The sequence below is a fragment of the Triticum urartu genome, chromosome 7A, assembly GCF_056163025.1.
Source record: "Triticum urartu cultivar PI428250 chromosome 7A, HENAU_Tu73, whole genome shotgun sequence".
Lineage (NCBI taxonomy): Eukaryota > Viridiplantae > Streptophyta > Magnoliopsida > Poales > Poaceae > Triticum > Triticum urartu.
Window position 1 is genome coordinate 500,030,717 of NC_141879.1, and position 17,142 is coordinate 500,047,858.

A 17,142-nucleotide genomic window follows, 5' to 3' on the forward strand; every position below is an offset into this window, starting at 1 on the left:
GCTTCATTTGGAATTTCCTTGTACATATTGGACATAGAGTTGTGGTCCATCTTCTTCTTGGCATAAATGTCCAAGTCATCCTCATGCTCCTCTGGGGCATTAATGAGCTGTGCCCACTCAGCAACTGTAGATTGGTACCTCGTACCTTTAGACATCCATGTGATCCTCCCATCTGGATAAAAATGTGCTGTGGAGTAGAACTGCATTATAAGCTCCTCATTCCACTTTGTGAGCTTCTGCCCAACAAAGTCAGCTACTCCACAAGCTATGAAGCTGTCATACACTCCAGGGTAGTGTTCCTCATTTTCCTTCATGTAGGTCCAGTCGACCCATCTCATGTCACAAACAATGGGCTTCTTGTCCAACAAAACTGTCTCATAGAAGTCCTGCTATTCCTTAGTGTGGAACCTGTAGTCCACATCAGTCCTTCTCCTTGAAGCATACGGATCTGCTTCTCTCCACTTCCTGAGCCCTGAATCTCTCCTGATCTTCATGTCCTCAGCCACAGGATGAGCATCGTTGTGGTCTGGGATCTTGGGCTTGAGTTTTCTGAGTACTTGCTCTTCATCATCTTCTTCTGCAGCTTCAGGCACTGGGGCCTTGTTCTTCTCAATTGCAGGTATGCTCCTCGTGTTTCTCTTTGGTGCAGACTTGGACTTGGAGGCAGCTTTGGGTGCTTCTTTGGGCTTAGATGTGGCAGCCCCTGTCCTGATAGCATCACCCATAAGCTTAGGTGCCTTAGGTGCTGGCTCAACTCTCTTTGATGTGGCTTCCTCTTCTGCCACATAATCTTCATCCTTAGAATCTGAAGTTCTCTTCTTCCTCTGTCTGGTGGCAGCTTTCGGCAGATTGCTTGGGGTACTCCTGCTGCCATCATCTGAAGAGCTGGAGGGACTAGTGCCCTCACTCATCTGCACTTGCTCTTCTGACATGTTCTGGCTATCACTCTGGTCTGACATGATGAATAAGCTGACTGCTGACCCTGTGAACAGTTTATAGATGAGGTAGAATAGATGAGCATCACAAAATGCAGAGATTTTTGCAAAAGAATGATCCAAAAACTTAGTTTTAGTTTCCTACTGAAATCATCTCGGATCTACCGATTTTCAAACTCGGTGATACCGAAGCAGTTTTGAAACCTAAACTAGTGAACTCAGTTGGACCGAGTCACAGTTCGGTGGCACCGAGACTGCTAGGGTTTCACAAAGTTCCAAAATCGGTCACACCGATAAGTAATTCTCGGTCAGACCGAGTCTCACTTGTGCAATGGCATAAGCCAAATCGGTGGAACCGAGTTTTTCAACTCGGTGGGTCCGAGATGGTTTCGGCGGAAACCTAAACCTAGAATTTTCGAATCAAACCTAATCTATGAGTTCATTGTCTGGATAGAAGTTTATCAAACGTGGCTAGAATCAATATGATCACAATGTGCTAGGAATCGGATTGGGGAATAGCACAAAGATCGAGTCCATACCCTAGTTCGGCGGAGACTCACTATGGCGGCAACGGCGGGGTAGAATTCCCGTTGACGGCGACGGAGACCAGCGACTGGAGGCAGCTGGCGGCGAGAAGACGATCCGGAGACCACGTTGGCAGAGCAGGCTATCGCGCGGGCGAAGGGGTTCGGAGAAATTTCCAAATTTTGCCCGTGACTATATATAGCCCGACCCTGTCGGTGTGACCGAGTGGAACAACTCGGTGGCACCGAGATTCATAACTGCAAGCAGTTATTGAAACTCGGTGTGACCGAAAAGTTCAAATCGGTTGCACCGAGATCGAAAACCTAGATCAACTTAATGATGTCGGTAGGACCGAAAGTGGGGTATCAGTCAGACCGAGAATCATAAAGAGGTTTTGGAAGTTTAAGTCTATGATGAATCGGGGACTCCGAGCGCTCCTCACACAGAGTGGTTCGAATCTGACTTGATCAAATTTTGTGATGTAGCATGAATAGAGTTTGAGATGAGAAAAGCATATATAGCTAGAGGAGGTTCTTAGGCATTATTTTCCATCCACTTGGCAAAAGGAAATAAAACCGAACAATCAAAACAACAAGTGGATGCCCTCGAATGAGTAAAATATGCAACCAGCATGCTCACACGATAAGATGGCAAATGAAATATGTGACAAGGCATGCACAACCAATTCTAGCATCTATCAAGCAATTTGCGATGACAAGGTCATCTATATATGAGTATATTGACTTAGGAGTCAAGTGAGAACACTTGATCATAGGTCATACTCATTGTTTAAGCTCAAGTGGGGTTACCACTTTTACATAAAGCATTGTTGTGTTCACATCTTTAGAGTTGCTTTAGCTCAAGTCTTAGAGTAAAGCTCCCCCTAGATGTGATATCCCCCCTTAGAGGGATGAACTAACCTCGGGTTTTGTCGATGATGACTTCATGTAGATGTTGAATATGTGGCTGCTCAATGTTGATGTAGATCACTTGGAGCTATCCATTTGAGTGAATTACACTTTCAATACCTACATGGGTTAGTCCCACAAGGAACAAACAAGGATATCCATAGACATAGAGTGATGCACACACAAGATGATGTCCATGAAAACTTTTAGGTTACCTTGTCCCTTGTCTTACCAACAAGAGGGTTTGTGACTCCTTGAACTAGTGCAAGATGTGGAAGTTGATTGCACTTGTTCTTGCCAAAATGATAAGAGTGAAGTATGTTGGCGGAGTCACCCTCAAGAACTCTCTAGTTCTTCTTCTTTTGGATCCACACCATCTTGATGGGAATCCTTGGAGTTGTAGTCGTACTTGATGAAGTGGAACTTGAAGTAGTCTTGGGAATCCACTTGACTAAGGTCTTAGGAGCTTCTTCAAATGCATCAATTTCCTCTTGAAGCTTGTCCTTCCCTTTTTGCTTGTAGTCTTGTGGTGGAAGATCATCTTGAGCTTGTGTCCCCTTGAAAGAAGTATCATACTTCTCTTGTTGAGGAACAAACTTTGTCTTGGGGTATTGATCTTCTTCCCACTCAACTCCATTGGCATTGAACTTTCGTTCAAAACCAACACCTTGATTCTTCCGGTGCATTCCTTGCTTGCGCACAATTTCCTCGAATTGCTTACTCCCGGCAAGGCTTTTGTACACTCCTTTCTCTATAATTCCCTTCAATAAGCTATTTTCTTGCTCAAGTGTAACTTGGCTAAGAGAATCATTAGTGGAATCAAGAGAACTACTAGAAGCAACAATATTGGATTTAGCATGATCATTGTTACTGCTAGAGGAAGAATCTTTCTTGTTCTTGTTACTAGACTTGACTTGAGGCATGTAAGTGGATAAGAGTAAACGCTTGGCAATGTAAGAAGAACTTTTCTTGCGGAGATCATCATTGATTGCTTTTAAGAACTCATGCTCTTGCTCAAGATTGAGCTTTTCAAAGCGTAATTTCTCATGAGCTCTTAAAAGTTCTCGATGATCTTCGAAGATAGTTTCATGAGCTAACTTAAGAGTGTTTAGTTCTTTAGTTAGAGCCTCAATCTTCTCCTTATCATTGTCATTCGTTTTATCTTGATTAGCATGATTAATTGACGTTTCATCATAGTATTCATCACTAGAGTTGTCAACAAGCAAATCATCACCTAACAAGTCATCTTCATCACTATTGAAATCAACATACTCGGGGTGTGTTACCTTAGGACCTTTGGCCATGAAGCATCTTCCAATTCCTTCATTTGGTGAGTCAAATATGTCGTAGGAGTTGGTTGACACAAGTGCTAGACCTCCAACACCTTCATCTTGAGTATCTTCGGAGTCGGAGTGATAACTTCTCTCGGAGTGGCTGTCGGAGTCGGAGCCGGATACCCATTCACCAACATGAGCTTGATGTCTTCGTTTTGTGTAGCTCCTTGATGACTTTTCCTTCCTTTCCGAATCCTTGCTTCTCCGTGAGTATCTTCATTCATAATGATCATCTCTACTCCTTCTCTCTCTTGGTGGTGATTCTTTGCTTCTTCTTTTTGGAGAATCTTCTCTTCTCTTGTAGGGAGCCGTACACTCATTGGAATAGTGTCCGGGTCTTCCACAACTGTAGCAGTTTCGCTCTCGACTAGAAGATCTTTTGTCATTGTAGGACCTTGACTTGAAGCTTCTATCTTTGCTTCTACTCTTGTAGAACTTGTTGAAGTTCTTCACCATTAAGCTCAATTCTTCATTGAAGTCTTGTTTCTCACTTGATGATGTAGGGGCTTCACATGAGGCTTTGTAGGCACCACTTGATTTTTTGTGAAGTTCCTCTTTATCCTTAAGTGACATCTCATGAGCAACAATTCTTCCAATCGCCTCCATTAGCTTGAGATCTTTGTAATTGGGCATCATTTGGATCAATGTGCACACGGTATCATATTTTCCATCAAAGGCTCTTAGAATCTTCTTGATGATGAATCTATCGGTCATCTCTTCACTTCCTAAGTCGGCAATCTCATTTGTGATGAGAGCAAGCCTAGAGTACATTTCAGCGACACCTTCACCATCCTTCATTTTGAACTTGTCAAGTTGACTTTGAAGCACATCCAACTTGGATTCCTTGACGGAGTCAGTACCTTCGTGCATATCAATCAAAGTGTCCCAAATTTCCTTTGCATTCTCAAGACGGCTGATTTTGTTGAATTCTTCGGGGCACAATCCGTTGAAGAGAATATCACAAGCTTGAGCATTGTATTGCAACATCTTCAGCTCATCCGCGGTAGCTTCACGGTTTGGTTCTTTCCCATCAAAGAAGTCACCTTGCAAACCAACACACACAATAGCCCAAACGGCGGGGTTATGTCCAAGAATATGCATTTTCATTTTATGCTTCCAACTAGCAAAATTAGTACCATCAAAGTAAGGACCTCTACGGTGATAATTTCCCTCGCTAGACGCCATACTCTCCTAGGTTGTGAAACCAAGGCTATGACTACCAAAAGCTATGGAGATCAAAGCAAATGGAGACCAAAGCTCTGATACCACTTGTAGGATTGAAAGTATGTCTAGAGGGGGGGTGATTAGACTACTTGACCAAATAAAAACTTAACCTTTTCCCAATTTTAGTTCTTGGCAGTTTTTAGCTATTGTAGGACAAGTCAAGCAATCATCACACAATTCAAGCAAGCATGCAAAGAGTATATTGGTAGAGGAAAGTAAAGCATGCAACTTGCAAGAATGTAAAGGGAAGGGTTTGGAGAATTCAAACGCAATTGGAGACACGGATGTTTTTCCCGTGGTTCGGATAGGTGGTGCTATCCTACATCCACGTTGATGGAGACTTCAACCCACGAAGGGTAACGGTTGTGCGAGTCCACGGAGGGCTCCACCCACAAAGGGTAACGGTTGCGCGAGTCCACGAAGGGCTCCACCCATGAAGGGTCCACGAAGAAGCAACCACCCACAAAGGGTCCACGAAGAAGCAACCTTGTCTATCCCACCATGGCCATCACCCACGAAGGACTTGCCTCACTAGCGGTAGATCTTCACGAAGTAGGCGATCTCCTTGCCCTTACAAACTCCTTGGTTCAACTCCACAATCTTGTCGGAGGCTCCCAAGTGACACCTAGCCAATCTAGGAGACACCACTCTCCAAGAAGTAACAAATGGTGTGTAGGTAATGAACTCCTTGCTCTTGTGCTTCAAATGATAGTCTCCCCAACACTCAACTCTCTCTCATAGGATTTGGATCTGGTGGAAAGAAGATTTGAGTGGAAAGCAACTTGGGAAGGCTAGAGATCAAGATTCATATGGTAGGAATGGAATATCTTGGTCTCAACACATGAGTAGGTGGTTCTCTCTCAGAACATAAGGGTTGGAATTGTGTATGTGTTCTGATGGCTCTCTCTCCGAGTGAAGAGGAGGTGGAGGGGTATATATAGCCTCCACACAAAATCCAACCGTTACACACAGTTTTCCAATCTCGATGGGACCGAATCAACAAACTCGGTCGGACCGAATAGGTAAACCTAGTGACCGTTAGAGATTTTCGGTGGGGACTGACATGCAAATCGGTAGGACCGATATGGTTAGGGTTTGGGCATAACGTAATCTCGGTGAGACCGATTACACAAACTCGGTGAGACCGATTTTGGTAATAAGCTAACCAGAGAGTTGGTCAGGCAAACTCGGTGGGACCGATTTGCTCTTTCGGTGAGACCGAAAAGTTACAAAAAGGAAACACTGAATTTACATTGCAATCTCGGTGGGACCGATTCGCTCTTTCGGTGAGACCGAAAAGTTACGAAAGGGAAACAGAGAGTTTGCAATCCCATCTCGGTGAGACCGAGATCCCTATCGGTAGAACCGAAATGCTAGGGTTTGGCGGTGGCTTATGACAAGTGAAACTCGGTGGCGCCGGATAGAAAGAATCGGTATGACCGAGTTTGGCTTAGGGTTTTAGGTCATAAGTGGATATGGGAAAGTAGTTGAGGGTTTTGGAGCATATCATTAAGCACATGAAGCAAGAGGCTCATTAAGCAACACCTCATCCCTCCTTGATAGTATTGGCTTTTCCTATGGACTCAATGTGATCTTGGATCACTAAAATATAAAGTGAAGAGTCTTGAGCTTTTGAGCTTGAGCCAATCCTTTGTCCTTAGCATTTTGAGGGTTCCACTTTCACATCCATGCCATGCCAATCATTGAGCCTTCCTGAAATAATCATCTTGGAATAGCATTAGCTCAATGAGCTATATGTTGTTATGAATTACCAAAACCACCTAGGGATAGTTGCACTTTCACATACAACTGCCAGTTCCAAGGGATGCTCAAGACAAACTTCAGAAATCTGCTATGGAAAGTCTGGGCACCGGCAAGGCTCAAATTTACAGTCTGGTTGCTGCTCAAAAATAGACTATGGTGCAATGACCATCTCCAGAGACGAGACTGGCCAAACGAGTATTTCTGCCAGCTATGTCTCAGAAGCCTCGAGACCTCGCAGCACCTTTTCTGGCAGTGCCCTTTTTCATCGTCAATCTGGGCAAGAACTGCCCAAGGACATGGTTGCGGCTCCATGCACCCATCGAACTGGCAGCAGAAGAGCAAAGCGGTCGACATCATCACAGAGATGGTAAATGGAGCGAGAGCTGAGCACAAAAAAGGAGTCAAGACAATGATCATTCTGGTAATCGGCAACATTTCGCAGCAGAGAAACGACTGCACTTTCCGGCAAAAGAGTGCAAGCCTGACTGAAACAATGGCAAGAATCACAAGGACCCTTGAGTTGTGGCGCCAAGCAAGAGCAACCCACCTCAAGCACCCTTTCTGGGACCCTCCGTGAGAGAGCAACCTGCTGCATTCTAGCCACGGCTAGTTTTTTGTCTTCTTTTTCAATCCTTGATCACCAGATTGAACTCCACTTTGTGTTTTTCCCGCCTGCTCCTTGCTTTCGATATCAGTATATGCCAGCCATCAGCTGGTCCGTTCAAAAAAATCCAGAGATATATATTTTCCTTTCCTTGGACGACTTCACGGTTGCCTTACGAGGCCAATACTTTCTTCTTTAGAACGGCATGGGCTTGCAACGATGCTTCAGTTATTCCCCTAAAAACGGCCCATTATTATATTGTGAACGATGCAAAGGCTGGCCCGTAAACTTTGGCGTCAAATAGGTGGGAAAACGCCAACTCTTCCTCCTTTACTAGTCAATGTGTACGTGCAATGCACGTTAATTTGGAAGTATATTAAGTGCATGTGGATATTAAGTAGGATATTATTTACATGTTATTATGTGATTAGCACTATATTTGGCATGAAATCAACCGCACGCTAAACATGTTGAGCGCTCGACATTGAAGCAGTCTAGATCGCTGGATTGACATGATTTGATGGCCGAGATTAATTGAATCTGCCCCTTTGGGTCTTTTTATATTGGTATAGATATAGATATAGACTAGTACAAATGCCCGTGCATTGCAACGGGCAAAAAATCGCAGAACCTTCTACACATGCCATTACTCACATTTCTTATATCCATTTATCATTTCTCGAACCATGAATTTTGGACATCAAGAAATCACCATTTGATGGAAGAGTAGTGGTGCATGGATTAGTTTGATTAATCACTTTCATATTTTGCTCTTTGGAAAAACTGTGTGATGCAACATGTGTGTAAGGGCATATTTAACCCTAAGGTGTTTTGGTGATTGATGACAATGCGTTTGCGGACTAATCGTGTGCCTTGAGTATCCCAGACGTTTCGTCGCTAGGCACAAGATGGTTTGGTGCCCCTCGAAGACTATTGAAGACAACGTCTTTTCTATGTTTCTTTTTGGTGGATTTGAGTCGTAGGAAAGCCGTACTATTAAGAGGGGGTCCGCGTCGGAAAGGTTTGGGTGGAATCATCACGTACACGTTTTCTTCCTTGTCCCCTCCTTTCCCCTGCACTTTGGAGCATCCTCCGTTGATCCTCTTTTCCCTTGTCCTGACTGCTGTTGATGGGCTTGCGGTAGTACTGCTCCTTGTTGAGCGGTAGTACCGCAGGCACCCGCGGTAGTACCGCACTTCGGCGCGGTAGTACCGCAGGTGCCCACGGTAGTACCGCTCCTTTGGAGCCGCAGTACCGTGGCCCCCAGGCCAAGTACCGCTCCTTCGCGGTAGTAGGGGCGGATGTAATTTTTTACATCCGCACCACTGCGGTAGTACCGCATGCCTTGCGCGGTAGTACCGTGCGTGGCCTGGATCAGCTGCCAGGTGGTAGTTCCGCTCCTCTGCGGTAGTACTGTGTCGGGTTTTTGCTTCTTCCGTTTACCAGCGGAAGTAGGGACAGATGTATCTTTATCCGCGCTCTTCCCAGGCTAGGGGTTTCCTGCCTTGCGGTAGTACTGCAAGGGGGAGCAGTAGTACCGCGCCCGCGGTAGTACCGCCCTCAGCTCTTGTGCTACAGGTTTTCCCTAGCTGCTGCTGGTGCTGCGGTAGTACCGCGGGCCTACACGGTAGTACCGCGTGGCCTTGCGGTAGTACCGCTTGTCAGCGAGCGGAAGTACCGCGTGGACCTGCGGTAGTACCGCTGGTCTGGGGCGGTAGTACCGCTGGTCGCGGGCTGGTAGGTGGATAACGGTTGGATTTTTGTCCTAAGCTATAAAAGGGGTGTCTTCTTCCTTGATTTGTTTACCTGTTCCAACCCTAAGCTCCATTGTTGCTCTAAGCTCCATTTTCGCCCGATCTCACTCCCTAGCCAATCAAACTTGTTGATTTGCTCGGGAGTGGTTGAGAAGGCCCCGATCTACACTTCCACCAAGAGAAATTTGATTGCCCCCACTAATCCCTTGCGGATCTTGTTACTCTTGGGTGTTTGAGCACCCTAGATGGTTGAGGTCACCGCGGAGCCATAGTCCATTGTGGTGAAGCTTCGTGGTGTCGTTGGGAGCCTCCGATTAAGTTGTGGAGATTGCCCCAACCTTGTTTGTAAAGGTTTGGTTGCCGCCTCCAAGGGCACCAATAGTGGAATCACGGAATCTCGCATTGTGTGAGGGCGTGAGGAGAATACAGTGGCCCTAGTGGCTTCTTAGGGAGCATTGTGCCTCCACACCGCTCCAACGGAGACGTACTTCCCCTCAAAGGGAAGGAACTTCGGTAACACATCCTCGTCTCCATCGGCTCCTCTCTTGGTTATCTCGTGCCTTTACTTGTGCAAGCTTATTTGTGTTATATCTCTTGCTTGCTTGTGTTCCTATCTTTGTTGCATCATATAGGTTGCTCACCTAGTTGCATATCTAGACAACCTACTTTGATGCAAAGTTCAAATTGTTAAAGAAAAGCTAAAAATTGTTAGTTGCCTATTCACCCCCCTCTAGTCAGCCATATCAATCCTTTCAATTGGTATCAGAGTGTCGTCTCTTTAATAAGGACTTTACCGTCCGAAGAGTATGGTTGATACCGTAGATGGTGTGGAGGAACACTCCGGTGTGAATCCGATCTCGTCTACGGGCGATGGGGGAACCTCGGTCTCACGTGAGGAGTTCAATGTGGCCTTGGAGACATTGAAAACCTCCACGACGACCGAGGTTGAAAGCATGTTTACTAAATTCCTTGAAGGGCTTAAACTATCCACCACACCATTGAAAGTGGGTGATCCCATGGACAAGGTGACGGATGCTATCTCCGACAAGGGGGAAGCTAGTAGTGAAAAGGCTCCTTCTTCTAGTGGTAAAAATGGCACCGGCATCTTTGCTCATGTGGAACCACCACTTTTTTACGGTGGACCGGTTCCTTCCACTCATTTGAATCATGCCGGTCCTCCCCCTAATATTGTGAAAATGAGGACTTTGATTCTTGGGTTTACCGCTTTAAGCGTCATTTAAATCATGTGAACACTAATCTTTGGAGAATCATTGAAGAAGGTTTCCATCCGCATGACCCAAGCAACTTCACTCCTCGAGAGGCCGCGGATAATCAATTCAATGAGAATGCTCTCTTCATCATTCAAGATGCAATTCCACCCGAAGATCTACCTCATCTTCGGCCCTTCGCCTTGGACAAAGACGCATGGCTTTGTGTTGTCTCGCTCTATCGGGGAAGCGCAAGCATTCAATGCTCCAACTATGAAGTGGTGCAAGATGAAGCCGATGAGTTTGCAATGAAAGAAGATGAAGAACCTCGTGAGCTTTATCGGATAGTAACCAAACTCACGGTCTCACTCCGAGATCACGGGAGCAAGGACACAGATGACAATTGGATCAAGCGCAAATTCCTCAAGGCAATGATGCCTTACCACAAGGCCATGTCCTCCGTCATTCGTCAAAGGCCGGACTTCCACACCTTGACCTCAAGTGAAGTGTTGGATGAGTTTGTGGCTATGAACATCTTGGACAAGATCGCCGACAATGTGGTGCTTCGTTCTCAAAGGGCAAAGAAGCCAAACCTTGAATTGAAGGCCAAGGTTTGCGTTGAAGAAGAAGAAGAGGAAGAAGAGGAAAGCAACCCCGAAGATACAAAGTATGCATATCATGAACACATGGCACTTGCTTCAAGGCAATTTTGGAGTAAGAAAAACTCAAGGCCAAACTTTAACAAAAACAACTCAAGTGGCACGAAGAGCAAGCAACGTGTAAGGACTTGCTACAATTGTGGCAATGTGAGTCATTTTGTTGCGGAGTGCCCGTATGAGAAGAGGGAAGACAATGGTGGCAAGCTCATCCGAAAGGACAAGGCCAAGTCGTTCCCCAACAAGAGCAATTTCACCAAGAAGACTCCTCGCAAGGCATTGGTGGTACAAGAAGAGTACAATGAGGATGATGACGATGATGAAGATGGTGAGTCGGTTGCCATGGCCTCCGTTGCCATTGCGACGACTCCACGGGTGTCTCTCTTCGACTCACCCAATGAGAGCATCACCGTCAAGTGCCTCATGGCTAAAGCCACCAACAAGGTAACCCCCAACATCAAAACTACCATCATTAATCATCCTTCTCCGACGGATAGCATTGATGAACATGAGGGAGCTAATGTGGAGGTGAATGAGTTTGAAGCCTTTATGGGTAAACTCAAGGGTAAATCCAAGAAGCACTTTGTTGCTCTCTTGGAACAACTTGGTGAAGCCAATGACATGATCGAGGCTCACGAAGATACCATCTCTAAGATGGAAGGGCATAGTCGTGACTATGCCGATGAGATTTCGGATCTTTCCAATGCTCTTGAGGAAGAGCGTGGTCTTCGTTTGGTTCTTGAGGAGTCTCACAACGATGATCATGCTAAATTAAAGAAAGATCTTGATCATGCGCTTGTTGTTTCTCGTGTGCTAAACTCCGAGAAGGCAAAGCTTGGGGTTGATCTTGCTAGACTCAAAGAGGGTTTGACATTCTCAACAAGGCTCACAAAGTCTTGAAGGGTGTTCATGCTACCCTCAAGGAGTCTCATGATCAACTCCAAGTGAAGCTAACCAAGGAGAAAGCCACATTTCCTCGTATGCTATTAATTGATAATGCAAGTGCTACTAACCCTTGTTGTGAGCATGTGCATCTTATTGAGGAGAATGTTAAGTTGAAGGAGCAACTTGAGAAAGGCCTTGTGTCATGCATACAAGGGGATAAGAACCTAAACGACCTTTTGAGAAATCAAAAGGAAGTTGTGGCCAAGGAGGGGATTGGGTTCGCACCCAACCCCAAGAACAAGAAGAAGGATAACAAGACCAAACGACCTCCTCCTCTCAAGCAAACTTTTGGGAAGGAGGGAGAGAGTGCTTCCAAGGAGAAGAAGAACAATGCGAAGGGTGGCGGTGTCAAAAAGGGCAATGCCACCCCTCCCAACAAAGCCGGCGACTTTAATCCTTCTTATCTGTTATGTCGTGCTAGTGATGGGCATGTCTATGCCAAATTTGTTGGTTCTACTCATGAGTACATTGAATGGTCTATTTGGGTTCCTAAGACCCTTGTTACTAACATCAAAGGACCCATTACAAAATGGGTACCTAAAACCAAGCATTGATCTCTTGTAGGTGTTTGCTTCTGGTGGGGGATCATGGTTGCTCGATAGCGGAGCTACAAATCATATGACCGGAAGCAAGGACTTGGTGGTGGACGTGCACAAGATTCCATCCATGCCCACCAATGTCGAGTGGGGTGACGCCTCATCCTCTAAGGTATTGGGACTTGGCAAGGTTGTCATATCTCATGATCTCACGATCGAGAAGGTCATGCTTGTTGAGTCCCTTGCATACAATTTACTTTCCGTTCGTTAACTTGCAATCATGGACTTTGCCACTTTCTTTGATATTGATACCGCGACCCTCTTGTGGAGCAAGACTCTTAAAGTAGCCTTTGTTGGGCATGTCGAGAACGGTCTATATGTGATTAACTTTTCGGAGCGACCCACTAAGACCGCGGCATGCCTAATGGCTAAAGTTGATGTGGGATGGCTTTGGCATCGCCGTTTAGCCCATGTCAGTATGAGATCTTTGCAAAGTCTTCTCAAGGGGGACCATGTCCGTGGACTAACGAATGTTAGTTTTGCTAAAGATCGTGCTTGTAGTGCTTGTATCGAAGGAAAGCTACATGAGAAGGCTCACCCTCCCACGACTATCATTTACTCAAAGAGGCCTTTGGAGCTCCTTCACTTGGATCTCTTTGGGCCTCCATCCTTTGATAGTCTTGGGGGTAGGAAGTATTGCTTGGTGATTGTGGATGACTACTCAATATATACTTGGGTGTATTTCTTCAAGAGGAAGAGCGAGACCCAACAAACCGTCATTGACTTTGCAAATGAAGCACAACGTCAACACAATGCAAAGATCTTGACAATAAGAAGTGACAACGGCACCGAGTTCAAGAACTACACCTTGGATGAGTTTCTTAGTGATGAGGGGATCAAGAATCAATATTCCGCACCTTACACCCCTCAACAAAACGGTGTTGCGGAGAGGAAGAACCGGACGTTGATGGATGCGGCAAGGACCATGATGGCGGAGTTCAAGTCTCCATACAACTTTTGGGTCGAAGCCATCAACACCGCGTGTCATGCATCCAATTGGCTCTACCTCCGCAAGGGCTTGAACAAGACTCCATATGAGATACTTACCGGTTACAAGCCCAACCTTATGTACTTTCGGGTGTTTGGGTGTAAGTGTTTCATTCTCAAGAAAGGTGTTCGGTTGTCTAAATTTGAGGCTAGAGCTTATGAGGGCATATTTGTTGGTTATGCTACAAACTCTCATGCTTACCGTGTCCTCAATAAATCCACGGGACTTATTGAGGAGACGTGTAACGTGGAGTTTGATGAGAATAACGGCTCCCAAGTGGAGCAAAGTGGCACTTGTGATGTAGGTGATGAAATTCCTCCTCAAGCCATAAGAAGAATGGGTGTTGGTTTTATCCTACCCGTTGAGGAACCCCTTGTGGCCTAAGGAGAAGGACAATGCTCCACTCAAGTGGAGCCATCACCAACCCAAGGCCCACATGCTTCCGAAGAACAAAGTGAAGGCCCTCATCCTCATGAACAAGACCAAGGGCAAGATCATGCTCAAGATGGTGTTGACACACCAAGTGATGCCCAAGGTCAAGTTCTCTCCTCCGAGCAAGTTCAAGAGTAAGAACAAGCTCAACACGTCGCTCAAGATGATCAAATGACCGAGCACCGTGCCACCAAGGTTGCTTCCAATCTCTCCACCTAGGATCATCTCATGACAAATGTGCTTGGAAGCTTAAGAAAGGGGGTAAGCACTCGTAGACAATTAGCAAACTATTGTGAACATCACGCGTTTGTCTCTTGTGTTGAGCCCCAAAAGTTCTATGAGGCGCTCGAAGATCCAGATTGGCTCAAGGCCATGCACGAAGAACTCAACAACTTCGAGCGCAACAACATGTGGAGATTGGTGCCAAGGCCGACGATGAACCACAATGTCATTGGAACCAAGTGTATATTTAAGAACAAGCAAGATGCTCATGGGATTATCATTCGCAACAAGGCTCGCTTGGTAGCACAAGGCTACTCCCAAGTTGAGGGTATCGACTACGGTGAAACCTTTGCTCCCGTTGCTCGTCTTGAATCCATTCGCATGTTGATTGCATATGCTTCTCATCATAACTTTAAGTTACAACAAATGGATGTGAAGAGTGCTTTTCTTAATGGTCCTATTAATGAATTGGTTTATGTCAAGCACCCCCCCGGGTTCGAGGATCCCTACTTTCCCGATCATGTGTATCAACTCGATGAGGCACTCTATGGCCTTAAACAAGCCCCACGTGCGTGGTATGACCACCTTACCGAGTTGTTACAAGATCGTGGTTTTGAAGTTGGGCTAATCGACCCCACTCTTTTTACTAAGAAGGTCAAAGGGGAGTTGTTTGTATGCTAATTATATGTTGATGATATTATCTTTGGTTCCCCTAACAAAGCTTTCAATGAGGAATTTGCCGCTCTCATGACCTCAAAGTTCGAGATGTCTTCCATGGGAGAGTTGAAGTTCTTTCTAGGGTTCGAAGTGAAGCAAAGAAGAGAAGGAACCTTCATCAACCAAGCCAAATACACTCAAGACATGCTCAAGAGATTCAAGCTAAGTGATGTCAAGCCGGCTTCCACTCCAATGCCCACCAAGTGCCAACTTGACATAGATCCCAATGGTAAAGCGGTGGATCAAAAGGTATATCGCTCCATGATTGGCTCCTTGCTTTACCTTTGTGCATCTAGACCGGATATCATGTTGAGTGTGGGAATTTGTGCACGATTTCAAGCCGCACCTAAGGAAAGTCACTATGTGGCGGTCAAACGGATCTTTCGATATTTGGCTCATACCCCAAACTTTGGCTTATGGCACCCAAGAGGAGCAAACTTCAAGCTTGTAGGGTATTCGGATTCCGATTGGGCGGGAGACAAAGTGGATAGGAAGTCCACTTCCGGAGGGTGCCAATTCCTTGGTTGCTCTTTGGTAAGTTGGTCTTCCAAAAAGCAAAGTTGTGTGTCTCTCTCGTCCACCGAAGCGGAGTATGTAGCGGCCGGTAGTTGTTGTGCACAACTCTTATGGATGAGGCAAACTCTAAAGGATTACAGTGTCATTTGTGACAAAGTGCCTCTTTGGTGTGACAATGAAAGTGCCATCAAGATTTCTCTCAACCCGGTGCAACACTTCAAGACGAAGCATATTGAGATTCGGTATCACTTCATCCAGGATCACATTAGGCGAGGGGAGATCGAGCTGAACTACGTCAACACTCATGATAACCTTGCAGATATTTTCACGAAGCCGTTGGATGAAGCAAGATTTCGCGAGTTAAGGCATGAGCTAAATATCATTGATTCGAGCAATGTTGCTTGAACCCGTGCACACCCCACCATACTCAACTTGTTGTCTTGTTTAGATGTAGGCATGGACATAGGGGGAGTGTTGTTCTCTCAATGAACTCTCCCTCCCCCCATTATGCATAAATTGATCAATTCTTTCACATTAGCCATGTTTGATGGTACTTGTGCTTCAAAGATGAGTTTTGGTCATGGGACCAAGGATAATTCTTCGCGGTGCCATACCGATTGACTCAAACATAGGTGGCTCCGGCCACCGCCCTCTCGTTGGAGAGGTTGTGTCTCGCGGTCGTCTCTTGTTGTCTATTTTCCCCTTGTTCTCCTCTTGTTTGAGCTTGTTGGTGGTGTGGTGTTCGTTTGAAGTTTCTGTGCAAAGACCTCTTTCTCCTGTGCTAGAAATGTGCTTCTTCTTGAGCTCACGGTACTACCGCGGCCTGCCACGGTACTACCGTGCGTGGAGTGTACGGTACTACCGGCCCAGCGCAGTACTACCGCCTGGGGGAGCGGTACTACCACTTTGGTGCAGTCCTTCCGCCCAAGCGGTACTACCGCGATGATACGCGGTACTACCGCGCTGTCGGAGGCGCGTGGGGATAAGGACGAGAACGGGGGGGGGGGGGTTTCTAACTCCCCCATACCCATTCGTCAGTTTTCCCCACTTCGTCTCTCTCTCTCTCACTCAAGAACAGGGCCAGAGTCCCTCGCCGGATCTCCATCTCCGGCTGCTCTCCTTGGATTCCGACCGGTGGGATCGTTCCCCACTACTTCCTCTTGCCATGGACCAAGGTTTTTCCCCAAATCCCTCTCTTTCTTGTTGGTTCTCTTGTCTCTAGATTTTTGGGGAGATGCATGTGTTCTTGAGATTTTAGGCCAAATCTTTGCAAGAGAAGGTTCTAGGAGAGTAGTGTTGCGTAGACTTTTTACTTGATATATTGTCCCGTGGTAGATGTGATCAACTGTAGTTCCGCCGTGGTTTCGCGCGTCTTCTCAGATTCAAAAGTAGGCTCAGATCTGACGTGGTGCGGTACTACCGCATGCTCTGTGGCACTAAAGCCTTACTACCGCTCCAAGCCACGGTACTACCGTATCCTCACACGGTACTACCGCGACTAGGAGCGGTACTAATTTTTTAGTACCGCATGACCAGGCGGCACTACCGTTGTTGTCCCTTCTTCCTTATGGCATTTATCCCGTATGATTTCTACTTGTTTCCCTTGCTTTGCCGTGGTCTTTGCATTGATTCTTCTCGCTCTTTGTGTGTGCTTTCTCTTGTGTCTTAGGTGGTGGCTCTCGCCGTTCCAATCCTAGTCATGACACTGGCTCCAAGTGTCTGCGCAATCCTCAAGATGAAGCACCAGAGGGCTCCAGTGCCCCCAAGCGCAATGTCAAGACCACTGCCAGCAAGCAAAAGGAACCTGCTAAGGG